Genomic DNA, 14,552 nt, shown 5'->3' on the forward strand with positions numbered 1-14,552 from the left:
CTACACAAAGAGACCCTGTCTTGAAAAAAAAAATGTTCTTATGCATAGAACATACAAAACCAAACCTGAAGCAGGGCGGTGGTGGCGCACACCTTTAATCCCAGCACTTGGGAGGCAGAGGCAGACAGATTGCTGTGAGTTCGAGGCCAGCCTGGACTACAGAGCTAGTTCCAGGACCGCCACGGCTGTTACACAGAGAAACACTGTCTCAAAAAAACAAAAAACAAACCCAAAACTGATCCCTAAATTAAGTTACAGTATGGGTAGGTCTATACGAACATGCCAGAATTCTATTAAATCACCCCAATCCACATAATGATGTTAACCTGAGAGCCAAAGAAATTTCTGGCTCCAAGACAAATTAAATGTCACAAAAGGTCAACAGGATCGTAGCTTTGATATGATGCTGACAACAAATCTCTTTGGCTCCTAGTTCTTGGAGGAGAAACATGACTGAGAGGCAGCTGCGAGCCGGGGCTGCTGGGGATCTCAGGTCAGAGGACTCTCTTCTACCTCTCCACTAGCTAGAACTGTCTCCCCCTCTATAAAAAAATGCCTTTCAAGTTTCAATTTAAATCTTCTGAAACATAGATAAATTTATTTCATTTCATCTTACTGTCTATCATGAGCTTGGTACTTTTCTTTTTTAAGTATTTTTTGAGACAGGGTCTCTCTTTGTAGCCTTGGCTGTCCTGGACTCTCTTTGTAGACCAGACTGGCCTTGAACTCACAGAGATTGGCCTGCTTCTGCCTCTGTCTCCTGAGTGGTACTTTTCCATTTTAATAATAGCTGCCACTTCCCAACTAAACCCCAAACTCTGTTTGGCAGAAACTTTGATATATATATTTACTGTGTGCTTGCTAGCTTTTTAGGATTTCATTTTTTTGTTTGTTATTTTTTGTTGTTTTTTTTTTTCAAGACAGGGTTTCTCTGTGTAGCCTTGGCTGTCCTGGACTCACTTTGTAGACCAGGCTGGCCTTGAACTCACAATGATACGCCAGCCTCTGCTCCACGGTGCTAGGATTAAAGGCATGTGCCACCAAGCCCAGTTTAGGATTGCATTTATTTGAACTTTCTTTTTCTTTCTTTTTGTTCATTTCTCAAGACAGGGTTTCTCTGTGTAGCCATGGCTGTTCTGTTCTCATCCCTGTGCTTCTTCCAGATGTAGGTTTCCCATTTCACAGGAGAAATTTCCACCTGGTGCCTACCAGCTTGACAGGACCTATCTTGTTCTGTATAAATCTTTACTCTGAGGGTTTAGCTTCACTAATTGAACGTGATGTCTTTTTGTTTGTTTGTTTTTGGTTTTTTGGGACAGGGTTTCTCTATGTAGCCCTGGCTTTCTTGGACCAGCTTTGTAGACCAGGCTGGCCTTGAACTCACAGCAATCTGCCTGCCTCCCGAGTGCTGGGATTAAAGGCATATGCCACCATGACCGGCTTGTTTTGGTTTTTCAAGGCAAGGTTTTTCTGTGTAGCCTAGGCTGCCCTAGACTCACTTTGTAGACCAGGCTAGTTTCGAACTCACAGCAATCTGCCTGCTTCTGCCTCCTGAGTGCTGGGATTTAAGGCATGAGCCACCATTGCCAGGCTTTAGTTAGATGTTTTTAAAAGTACTATGTAGCTGGGCATAGTGGCACATGCTTTTAATCCCAGCACTTGGGAGGCAGAGGCAGAGGCAGGCAGATCGCTGTGAGTTCAAGGTCAGCTTGGTCTGCAAAGCAAGTCTAGGACAGCCAAGGCTACACAGAGAAACCCTACTCGAAAAAATAAAAAAGAGTGCTATGTGGCTCATCTAGCCTTGGACATACAGGCTTGCTGTACCAGCCCCTAAGTGCTGAGATTGTATTTGCTACCGTGCCCAGGCATGCGCAATGCCCTCCAATGTGCTACTGTCCCGGGCATTTTTCTGCTGCACCAAGTCTGTCTCACTCTGATATTTTCTGCCCAAGCCTACAAGGACATGAGCTTAGAGCACCTGCTCTCTAAAGAGCCATCTTGCCAGGAAGCCTGTCTAGAGATGATTTCCGAGGGATCACAGACTGATGGGTGCCTTCTCACAGTCAGCTGGGCGTGACTGGCTAATGATGCACATCTGATCCCGATGGCCAAGGTGCAAGACGTTTCTCTGCTTTGCAGTTCTCGATAACAAAGACCATCATTTCTTTAGGCTGTTCTCATCATAAATCATTTTGCCCTCATGCAGTTCCTGACATATGATGCAATGGGCAGGCTGGGGTCACCACCCAAGGCCCTCTTCTAGTGGCCAAACTCGGGCTAAGAAAAGAAGACAGTGAGGCGTGACCTCAGGGCTCAGCTTTCTTCACCTTCATGTAAGCCTTGCTGAAGACTGATGGATCGGCCACTTTCCGTTGCTGTAATAAACTGCCATGACCAAAGGCTACTTAAGAAAGTTTATTTTTTTACTTACAGTTCCAGAAGGCCGGATGTTCATAACAACAGGGAAGGTGTGGCAGTAGGAACAGGAAGCTGAGCAATCACATCACAACCATGCACGGGAAGCAGAGTGCCAGCTGGAAGTGGGGTCAGGCTAACAACACTAAAATCCCACCTCCAGTTAGCAAGACTCGACCATCAAAAGGTTCCATTACCTCCCCCAAATACCCACCAGGTGGGGGTGACACCAAGTGTTGACATTGGTACACATCTGGAGACATTTCTCATTTAAACCACTATAACTGATCTCAGTTTACTTGTAATTTACTTGTGTTCCTGACTAAATTTAATGGCTTTTTTTATTTTAGATTTATTTATTTTACTTACATATTTTTTTTTGTTTTGCCTGTATGCACATATGTGCATCATATGCATGCCAGTTAGCGATCCCCTTGTACTGGGGTTACAGATGGTTGTGAGCCACCAGGTGGGTTCTGGGAATTGGACCCTGATCCTCTAAATAGTAACAAGCACTTTTAACCATTGAGCCATCTCTCCAGACCAAATTTCATGGCTTTAAAAACAATTTTGAGTGGGGCATGGCACTGCAGGCCTTTAATCCCAGGACTCAGAAAACAGGGGCAGCCAGATCTCTGTGAGTTCAAGGCCAGCCTGCTGTGCATTTTTTCTTTTTTTGAGACAGAGTTTCTCTGTGTATCCTTTGCTGTCCTGGAACTCACTCTGTAGACCAGGATGGCCTCGAACTCACAGCAATCCACCTGCCTCTGCCTTCCAAGGGCTGGGAGTAAAGACATGCACCAACGCCTGGCTTCTGTTGTGCATTGTTTTGGTTTGGGGGGGGTTGTTTTGGTTTGTTTTGGTTTTTCAAGATAGCATTTCCCTGTGTAGCCTTGGCTGTCCTGGACTCGCTTTGTAGACCAGGCTGGTCTCGAACTCACAGCAATCCACCTGTTTCTGCCTCCTGAGGGCTGGGATTAAAGGCGTGTGCCACCATTGCCCAGCCTGTTTTTGTTTTTTGTTTTCTTCTACTAGATTTTTTTAAAATCTATTTTATTTTGGTTTCTTATGTCTCTACGTCTCTTCCACCAACTCCCAATACTAGGTAGGAGAGAAAGGTCAGAAAGGAAAGGGGACATAGGTCTCTTTACTGTTTCCAGCTGGTTAGGGTCCTCGGGTTTTTGGGGCAATACCAATCTCAGTTGTCATGATATCTAGCAGTCCAGCAAACCAGCAAATAGCAAACAGCAAACACAGCAGCAGCAGCCACTGCCTCCTTGTTCCTTCAAGCACACCCCCAAAGCATCTTCTCTCTCTCTCTCTCTCTCTCTCTCTCTCTCTCTCTCTCTCTCTCTCAGTGTCCTCCCTCAAAATGTCCTCTTCTCTCTTTGGGCTCTGATATTTATAACTTCTCAGAGCTCAACTACAAAGACTACACCCCTCTCTGAACCCACTTATCAGCTGTGGACAAACTAAGGTAGCCCCATATCCCACACTTGGGACTAAAACAAAAAGATAGATAACAGGTTTTTTTTTTTTTTCCGAGACAGGGTTTCTCTGTGTGGCCCTGGCTGTCCTGGACTCCCTTTGTAGACTAGGCTGGCCTTGAACTCACAGAGATCTGTTTCCCTCATGCTTGGATTAAAGATGTTTGCCACCATGCCTGGCTATAACAAGTTTTGTTTGTTTTTTAAGCATTAGGATTTAATCAAATTAATCATATTTTGAAAAATATGGAACGCTTCATGAATTTGCGTGTCATCCTTGCGCAGGGGCCATGCTAATTTTCTCTGTATCATTCCAATTTTAATATATGTACTGCCGAAGTGAGCACATAAAATTAAGTTTTAAAGAAACCAAAACTTCCACTACAACAGCCAGGGCCTCACAGAGAAACCCTGTCTCAAAAAAACAAAAACAAAACAAAAGAGCAGGGCATGGTGGTGCACACCTGTAACCCCAGCACTTGGGGAGGCAGAAGCCGGCAGATCTCTCTGAGTTCTAGGCCAGCCAAGGCTGCACAAAGAAACCCTGTCTCAAAAAACAAAAAAACAAAAAAAAAAAAAAAATTTTTTTTTTTCAGTATTATCATCTGGGACCTACTGGATAATAGTAGCTCAAAGTACTAATGTGCTATCTTCACAATCACAGAACTAAGTCAAAGTTGTTTTGCTGTTTGCCAAGGAATGGTTAATCTGAAAAGAAATACAAAGCAAAGCAAACTTTATACAAACAACATTGTACACATGTGCACTGCAAGAAGATGAGCTTCAGCTACCATCATTTGTAGAGACATGGATACATTCTCTCTAGCTACTCTTGTGAAGCCATGACAGGGTGTTCATTTGATTGGTTGGTTGGTTGGTTGGTTGGTTGGCTTTTGTGTTTTTCAAAAGTGACAAGGTTTTGATGGGGATACATAAAGATGTCTAAGCACATAGCACTCACCTGTTTTCTCACCAACTTTGCCTTGTTAATGCTGTTATCTAGCGATTGCCAACTTCCTCTCCAGAACCTTTTCCATCTTGTTAACCAATGCTCTGAAACGTTGAAGGGCAGCCCATGTCCGTGCGCTGGCCCTGGCCACCACCCTAGCCACTCCACAAGTCTGCTGTTTAGGGCTCTCATCTGAACTCGGCTCACAGTGTTTGTCCTTCCACAGCCCTACTTCCGGGCTTGGTGGGTGAGCTCTAGCGTTAACCTGCTGAGGACACGCAGCCTGTCATGGCTTTAAACAACTGGGATTTTTTTGTTTGTTTGTTTGTTTGTTTGTTTTTCGAGACAGGGTTTCTCTGTGTAGCCTTGGCCATCCTGGACTCACTTTGTAGACCAGGCTGGCCTCGAACTCACGGCGATCCACCTGCCTCTGCCTCCCGAGTGCTGGGATTAAAGGCGTGCGCCACCATGCCCGGCTACAACTGGGATTTTAGAACAGCAAAATGTGTGCTAAAAACAGCTGTGATGGATCTCCAAGGTGACTATGTGGTAAAGGCACTGCCACCAGGTCTGGTGACCTAAGTTCCACCCCCAAGATCCACGTGGTGGAAGGAGAGAACAGACTTTCAGAAGTCCCTTGGTTTCCACGCATGCACTGTGGCTCACTAGCGCGCGCGCGCACACACACACACACACACACACACACACACACGTAAAAGTTAAAACAAAAAACTAACCCGCTCTACAGAGCAGGTCCAGGACAGCCAAAGCTCCACCGGGGAAAAAATGAACTTTGCAAATCTCTAGCAAAAGAGATTTCTTTCTGCACAAAATACCCAATATACAAGCAGCCTTATGAACTAACCCAAAGCAGCACTATGCACTGGAGCTGCTGGCACACAAAGCTCAGAATAGCTGGGCTCCACTCACCAGGTTTAACAGCACAGAATGTCACATTGGGAGAGCTGGACGTGGGAGCTCACCTAATTTAAGAAATGCAGAATGAATCCACTCTTCCTTAAGAATTCTGCACTTCCATCTGGTACATTCTATATTTACTCAGATCTGTACCAGAAACTAAAGGCTATTTAGAGCCCATCTGGCTTCTGGAAGGTTCTTTCATCTACTAGAGAACGTCACAGACGCACAGAGATGGACTCTAAGAAAATATTTAAGAACAGCACTCCTGGCCAGGCAGATAGGCAGATGTGACTTGTGCATCCTACCTTCAGGATGACCCTTGGAGGCCCAGTGCCCAGAAGAGGGTGTTTTACCTCACATCACTACTGGCACTTGGAAACCAGGCTCAGAGCCTATCTTATGCACCAGGCCAGAGGGTGGCTTCCTGCTGACACTGTCACAATGGAGAAGTGTGTTGGGGAAAGAACGCAGCTTGCTAAGCTTCACCTTCAGATGCAGCTGCCGCTTCATTCATACCAACTGGGGCCACAGCGACAACCTAGGTCAAAGGTCTTAACATCTCGGGGCTTTAGTCCTTATCTGTGAGGACTTATAACAGGAGACTCTACGCCTAGGACAACTGTTCTGGGGAGTGTATGGAGTAATATATATGAAATATTGAGCCCACAAGATTTGTGGTGAAGCTCCGCAAGTGTTAGCTGGCCCTGGGGCACTGACCAATTTAGCTCCCCAAGTGGGTGATAAACAAAGGGCTGTGCTGTAAATTTGAGGCTAGCTGCGCTTTTAACCTGATATAAACAAGCAGTATATAAGCCAGGCGTGGTGGCGCACGCCTATAATCCCAGCACTCGGGAGGCAGAGGCAGGCGGATCGCTGTGAGTTCGAGGCCAGCCTGGTCTACAAAGCGGGTCCAGGACAGCTAAGGCTACACAGAGAAACCCTGTCTCAAAAAACAACAACAACAACAACAAAAAAAACCAAGCAGTATAGAGCATCCTTCTTCGTGGGGTAAGCCCTTAGGCCAGTGGGTCTGCCGTTCTCTAAATGATGTGCAGACAAGCTCACTCAGAGAGATATCATGTGAAGACACAGACATGAGGACCAATTGTGTGACAACCTGAGTGCAGGTTGCAGCTATCTTTTCAACAACTTACTCTTTTTTGAAACAGTCTTGCTTTGTAGCCCAGGCTAGCCTCATAGTCTCAGTCCTTCCTCTTCCTCCCTAGGACTGGAATCAGAATTGCCCGGATTAGAGTTTTACAGGCACGGTGGCACATGCTTGTAATCCCAGCACTTGGGAGGCTGAGGAAGGCGGATCTCTGTGAGTTGGAGGTCAGCCTGGTCTACAAAGTGAGTGTAGGACAGCCAAGGCTACACAGAGAAACCCTGTGTTGAAAAAATAATTATTAGAGTTTTAGTTGGGCATGGTGGTGTACACCATTAATCCCAGCATTTGGGAGGCAGAGGTAGGTGGCTCCCTTTGAGTTCCAGGTCAGCAGAGCTACATAGTGAGACTCTGTCTTTAATAATAATAATAGTAGTAGTAGTAATGGGACGAGGAGGAAAGATTAGAGCTTTTGTAGGTCAGCAAGATGGCTCCTCAGATAAAGGCACTTGCCACCAAGCCTGATAACCCAAGTTTAATCCCCAGGACCCACATAGTGGAAGAAGAGAAAGGATTCCCTCAAATTGTACCCTAGTGTCCACTTGCTGCTGCTGTTGCTGGTGTATGTGTGTTAAGTAAATAAAATATAATTCCGCGAAATGTAGAGCTTCATAAATATAAGCAAGGGACACCAAAAGTTGCCAGCAATCACGGGAAGCAAGGCAGACAGGACGGCCTTGAGATCTAGGCCGCACTGACTCCTGTAGCTCCAGCCTGAGAAAACGTATTTCTGAGGTCGTAATTCCAGCACTGTGGAGCCTTGTCACCTGTGATGCTTAACTGCGACTGTCAACGTGATGAGCTACGGACTGAGCTAAGCAGCAGGCCTCTGGGCGAGCCTCCCCTACTGTGAGTAGCACAGGCTCCTGGGTTGGGCTTCTGGGATGGGTAGGAAACGGGAAAAGTGAGCATAACGTTCATTGCTCTGTTCCTCCAGACTGCAGACTAAACACCCTGTCAGTCTCTCTAGTCTCCTGCTCAGAGCTGTGATCTGTTCATCCGCCATGTGTGCAGCCTCTCACACGTGTTGCCTTCGTGATGCTGAACTGATGGGGCTGCTTGTATTTCAGGTTCCAACACTACAAGCTAAATAGATCTCTTTACTCTTTAAAAAAAAAAAAAAAAGTTAGCCTGCCTCAGCTATTTCTTTATAGTAAGAAAAAAAGACTGAAACACAGTGTGTTGAACATTCAAATTCTCTAAGGCTGGAACATAGAGGACATGTAAATGAATGAAATGAATAAAGATGAACAGAGGTAAAATAGGCAGCAATGAATGATGGGACAGGAGTGGATACAAATGCACATCTGGATGGGGATGGTGATATGCTTGGGCAGAGCTCATGCACACCTGGATCGGCCACAATGTGCTCACACATGAGCACTCAGGCCCTAAGCTAGGCTTGGATCAGCTGGCTGAAACAAGACTCTACACAAATTGTCTTAAAAGAATATCCAGCATGCCAAGAACTTGCGTTTTCCAAGTGCCCGATCTCTCTCTCTCTCTGGTTTTTTGAGACAAGGTTTCTCTGTGTAGCCCTGGCTGTCCTAGACTCACTTTGTAGACCAGGCTGGCCTCAAACTCACAGTGATCTGCCTGCCTCTGCCTCCCAAGTTCTGGGATTAAAGGTGTGTGCCATCACGCCTGGCCTAAAATCTCTTCATTTTTAAGACTCTATTGTTATTTTAAGTTTATTGGTGGTTTGTAAGTGCACCACATGCTTGCAGTGCCCTTAGAGCAATGGCTCTCTCTCTCTCTCTCTCTCTCTCTCTCTCTCTCTCTCTCTCTCTCTCTCTCTCTCTCTCTCTGTTTTTTGGTTTTTTGGAGACAGGGTTTCTCTGTGTACCCTTGACTATCCTGGACTCGCTTTGTAGACCAGGCTGGCCTCACAATGATCCGCCTGCTTCTGCCTCCCAATTGCTGGGATTAAAGGCCACCAACGCCCGGCTTAGAGCAATGGTTCTCAGCTTTCCACTGTGACCCTTTAACATGGTCCCTCATGTTGTGGTGACCTCCAAACATAAAATTACTTTCGTTGCTACTTCCTGTCATTTTGATCATTTGTCATTATGAATCATAAAAATATTTTGGAGATAGAAGTTTGCCAAAGGAGTCACAGCCCAGCCCACAGGTTGAGAACCACTACCTTAGAGGCCAGAAGTGCCATGGCCTGGAACTGGAGTTAAGGATGCCTGTGAGCCACTGTGTGGGTGCTGGGAACCAAACCCAGGGCCTTGCGAGAGCAATACCCATTCTAAGCTGTTGAGTCGTCTCTCTAGCCCCACCCTCCCCATCTTTAGATGTTGGCCCCCAGTCAAAACACACATGAGCAGATCTTACTGACTGTGTGCATCACTGGACGGGTTGCAGGGGCTGGTGAGTGACAATCAGTGGTACCCTCACAGGATGCACCCTCGGAGGACAGCGGCAGACCCTAAGGCATGAGGCTCCCAGTCTTCCCTCCCAGGACTGCAGCCAGATCCTGCCTCCGCTCTGGCCTGTCTCGGACAGAACATCAGAACAATCGAAACAAGAGTGAGGGAAAAGAATCACCTGGATGCACCAACCGGCTAGCCTGCCCCTACCAGGGGGAGGAACCGGGAAGGTGGGTGGCACACCACACAGGTGTGTGCTGACTTGTCTCCTCTGAGCAGCAGGGAGAAGGGACACATGTACCTCACCAGGTGTGGTGACCAAGGAGCACCTCAAGGTCACTCGAACACATAGGTGTGATCAACATACACCAGTGCCACCCTGCACGACTAGACCTGGCGACTGTCCACAACATACTCACTGAGTCCCAGACCTGCCTCTTGTTTTCCTTTGCAGACTGACTGCCCCAAGGCACCTAAAAAGAAAGTTCCTAAGAGAGTGGCTTTGAGAATCCAAAGTTAAAGAACACCAAGCGTTTATGGAAACTGTTCTCCTGGGATGTCTGGCACCTGCAACCTCTGGAAACAGCCAGAGATCTTAACTCCCCATTCACCAGGAGAAACACCCTCCACGTGGCAAATTCATAGATTTAAAAAGAATTTTTTTTGGTGGATTTTTTTTTTTTTTTCTGAGACAAGGTAGCCCTGGCTGTCCTGGACTTGCTCTGTAGACCGGGCTTGCCTCGAGCTCACAGAGATCCACCTGCCTCTGCCTCCCAAATGCTGGGATTAAAGGTGTGAGCCACCACACCCGGCCATAAAAATATTTTAAATTCCATTTGTTTAGTAGTATGTGTGGGCATGTTCATGTTACAATGTGCCTGAAAGGTCAGGGAACAACTTGTGAGATTCAGTCCTCTACTTCAAATATTGGGCACTGGGGATTGGACTGAGTTGCTGTAAGCACGAGACAACACTGTGCCATCTGGCTAGCCCCCGATCCCTGGTTTAACAAGGCCCTGTCTTGAGAAAAACCAGGTCCTGCAAGGCAAACAGGAGAGCCTTATTTTAAGAAATGAATAGATTCTGGAGGATGGAAAAACCCTCGGCGGTTAAGGGGCGCTTGCTCTGCAAGCAGGAGGACTGGAGTTTGACCTCAGACACCCACATAAAAAGCCAGGCATGGCTGTATGCGCCCATAACCCCAGCATGAGAGGGCAGAGATGGGCAGATGCTGAGAGCTCGCTGACTGGTCAGCCTGGCAGAAACAGGTGAGAGACTTCCTCCCACCTACCTTCAGCTTCTGGCCTTCCCATGTCCCTGCACACTCACATGCAACACACACACACACACACACACACACACACACACACACACACACGGTAGGGGGAGACAGATCCTAGAACACAGCCACACTTAGTACTTAGCCATACTTAGTATCCAATAGAGATGACCTCTAGACCCCAGGTAGCCCTAAGTGCAAACAATCTAGCCAGACATAATCCCAGTGGGTGTGGTCTAGTACACCAATAACAGGACCCACTTCCCACTTCTCACAAATCATTGGGGACCAGGGCTCACCCACAGACTTGTAGTGCATTTATCTGGGTGAGCAAATCATCACACTCACAACTTACCAGGAATGGGAGGACAGGGACAAGAGTGGTGTTCCCTCAGAGGTTTGTAGGTGCCTACCAGGACCCAGAATAAAGTAGCTACCCCAGGGTCTCCTGTAGGAGAGCAAGCACTCACTGTGCAGCACCCCACAGGCTCTTGCAGTGCTTACACCAAGCATCCATGTGGCCACTAGCAGTGTGGGGATGGGGATTCAGTCAAGGGGCATTTACCCGAGGCAGTCCCAGGCCCAGTGTGGGGCAGCTAGCGAGCCAGGAAGGAGCCTTTTGTGTTCCTGAGACAAGCAATGCAACATCAGAGGTAACATTCTCACTCGTGAAGCCCCAGTGTCAGTGTGGGAGAGAAGACGCAGGCTGACTCACACCATGCTGCACATCTTCCTCTTTCCAGGAACAGCAGGCAAGACTCCACTGTAGTCAGGGCTCTGCTTGTGAGGAGGAGGGGCCTAGTCACCTGGGTGCTCATCTTCCCCAGACACTCCTGCTTCCCGCCTGGGTCATGGAGACAGCAGGCCTAGGCCTCCACCAACCCAGATTATATTGTCCTCCTCAGAAGCAAGGTCCCTGGCTTCCAACTGTTAGGACTAATAAGTAGCAGGGACATGTGGACAGAACACAAATAGAGGATGAGGGAGGAGGTGGGCCAGAGGCAGGAGGCATCCTGCTGGGTCCTCACCCTGTGAGTCCTGACTCCTTTGGGGCTGCATATCAGATATTTATATTAAAATTTAGAACAGTAGAAAATTACAGTTATGAAGTCACAACTAAGTTACTTTATGGTTTTTTTTTGGGGGGGAAGGGGGGAGTCACCACAACATGAGGAACTGTATGAAAGGGTCACAGCAGTAGTAAGGTTGACAACCACTGTGCTAGGTCAGAAACATCATGGAAAAGCTTCAGTGGGGTGTTCACACACACACACACACACACACACACACACACACACACACACAAAGATGTAAAGAAAAACGTTAATTTGTATACTAATCAAGTGGATGTGCTTGTTTATCAGAAAGAACAAAATTTTAGCTAAATATTTGATGTTGCAGGACACAGAGCATCATCAACACTTTTTGTTTGTTTGTTTTTATTTTTGTTTTGTGAGACAGGGTTTCCCTGTGTAGCTCTAGATGTCCTAGACTCACTTTGTAAACCAGGCTGCCCTCAAACTCACAGCAACCTGCCTGCCTCTGCCTCCCAGGGTGCTGGAATAAGAGCAATAACTCTGTATCTACAGTAAAATACCACTGTTTATAACTCAAAATGTCCTCAAATCTGAGCATAGGAGGCACCTTTTGTTGGCATTGCATGGTGTGACCGCACACGCAACACGATGTGCACACGTCAAGTGCTCAGGACCTAGGCTGCAGGAAAGCTGTACAATGCAACATGGGCAGGCACTGTAGAAATACTTCAAAGTCACTATATGTTTGATTCTGAATTAATGTTTGGTCATTCAGTGATCAATGCCTTTTACTGTTGCCAACACTTTCCTGCTCCCCATGCTGTTATGCAATCCCACAGAGGAAGAAGCTGTGATTTAGGGTACCAGCCCTTCAGGCAGGCATGGCTTGCACACTCACCAAATGATGCTCGCTCTCCTCTGGCATCTTTGAAGCCTTGTCTTCTCTGTGCATACTGAGGTGTAGGCTAGTGTGTCAGGAGAAAGATGATGCCTGTGTCCTCTAGCTCCTCCTCAAGCAAGAGACAATGATTGAAGTAACTGTTTGCAGCCTTAAAAAGCTCAGAGACAGATGTCATAAAGCGGGGTGGAGCAGCTGACCAACCAGAAGGCCCCTCAAAGTTGGCTCCACCTCAGTCCCCTCAATGGCCTACTACTCAGAAACACAGAGTTCTAGTCCACAAAGAGTTGATTTTCAAAACTCACGGGACTAATTCAAACTAAACAGGGTCACAGCCACCAATGTCTGAACAGCCAGCCCGTCCACTTACTCCTTTACTTCCTCATGTCGGCTCTCCAGCGCCAAAATGCCCAGCCCAGGAGCAAGGACAACACAAGCACCACGTGTCCACTGCTTAACAACTGTAAGTACTTGACCGAAACAACATCCAAACAAGGCGGGGACTGAAATAGCAGGGGAAATTAGGCACTAAGCTTGGCGTCAAACAAGCTGGCGTTCAAAAGCTGTCCACCACCTATTAAAGAGCTGTCATCACCTGTAAAGTACAGGTATAACACCCCCTTACAAGATTATTAGTTGATTACAGATGGGGTTACGTAGGAACTGCCTGGATACACTTCGGTGTTTAGTTGGGAGGGCTATGTCGTATGCTGACCCAGGGAGGCTCTGGGATCCAAGAGAACTGGGTTACAAATGTTAGTTCTGCAATACTGGAAATGTAACAGCCTTGGAAAAATAGCTTCAGTCCCCCTCCCTGCCCCACCAAAATGGGAAAAACTCAGTGTATTCCAAGTCCTACCAATATGATAAGCATCTGATAAATGGAGTGGCTGAGGGGACTTCTTCGCTGGGTTTACTAGCATCTGCCTGTTATTCCCCTGCTAGGGGAGTTGAGGTATGAGGTTAGCTGTGAGTTCGAAGCCAAGCTGGGGTATATAGCAAAAGGGCACTAGTTGCCCATAATAACTAGCAGTGGAGCATGCACTGAATAGTAAAGTTAAAACTAATACAACCTTTTGTATTTTTATTTTTGGCTGTCCTAGAACTCACTATGTAGACCAGGCTAGCCTCTAACAGAGAGATCTGCCTCGCCTCTGCCTCCAAAGTGTCAGGATATAAAATGTCAGCAGGGCTGGCCACTACAAGCTTTAAAATGAAATTTAAGATCAGGCTATCAAATATACAGAAAAGACCACTTTGTATAGCATTACCAAAGAACACTTTCCTGAGACAAGCCTCTTAGCTCAGACTAGTTTCACACCCTTACTTTATGACAGTTTCTAAAATACTGCTATTTGAGTGCAGCCAAGCAAAAACCCAATCTGTTCCAATACTGCTAAGTCATGATCCATCGTTCACAGGAGCCCAGTCTGAAATCTAACCATTTTAACGAAGGGGAACCCAGGTAAGCACAAAACAATATGCATTAGATTTTAAAATGGTACAACCATGTTCTGTGAAGTAAACGCTACAGAAAACGACACAAATCTTTCAATTCTGCATCGTGCCTTTATTCTGCCCCACTAACGCTGTCAATTTCTAAGTGGCGTTATAGGACTTATCAGACATGGGGAAATAACCTTGGATTTGGGCAAAACAAAACTGACCTTTCAATTTTAACCTTCTTAGAACAAAGGGCAGGCCCTCTTCCATTACAATGTTGTTTCTCCCCATCAGGAAACTACACAAGCTACTGACTAAGCCAGGCTGCTGCTCTCAGAAGCCTCAAGAAGTTGGAACAGAGCTCCGATCACTCTCAGGTAATTTCTATATTGTTTTAGGTAGTATGACCTCAAATCTCAATAGAAACTTTTTTTTTTTTTAATTTAAAGTTTTTTAAACAATGGGGGTTTCTACGAAACAAAAAAGTCGGGTTCTTCTTCCGAACATAAATTTTTAGTAAACACAGCACTATGGCCTCAGCGGGTACACGTGTCCGGAGGCAGCCAGGAATCGACTTTACAGA

The 14,552-nt window shown here is 46.5% G+C and overlaps 1 non-coding gene across 1 annotated transcript; it reads right to left on the minus strand.

Annotated features, from left to right (window-relative positions):
* Window positions 1-4,142: 4,142 nt before the first annotated feature.
* LOC127197745 (U6 spliceosomal RNA) lies at window positions 4,143-4,249 on the minus strand. Its single transcript, XR_007831729.1, has one exon. It is a non-coding gene; the product is annotated as a U6 spliceosomal RNA (small nuclear RNA).
* Between the last annotated feature and the right edge of the window lie 10,303 nt (window positions 4,250-14,552).

This window comes from Acomys russatus, chromosome 1 (genome assembly GCF_903995435.1).
Source record: "Acomys russatus chromosome 1, mAcoRus1.1, whole genome shotgun sequence".
Classification (NCBI taxonomy): Eukaryota; Metazoa; Chordata; class Mammalia; order Rodentia; family Muridae; genus Acomys; species Acomys russatus.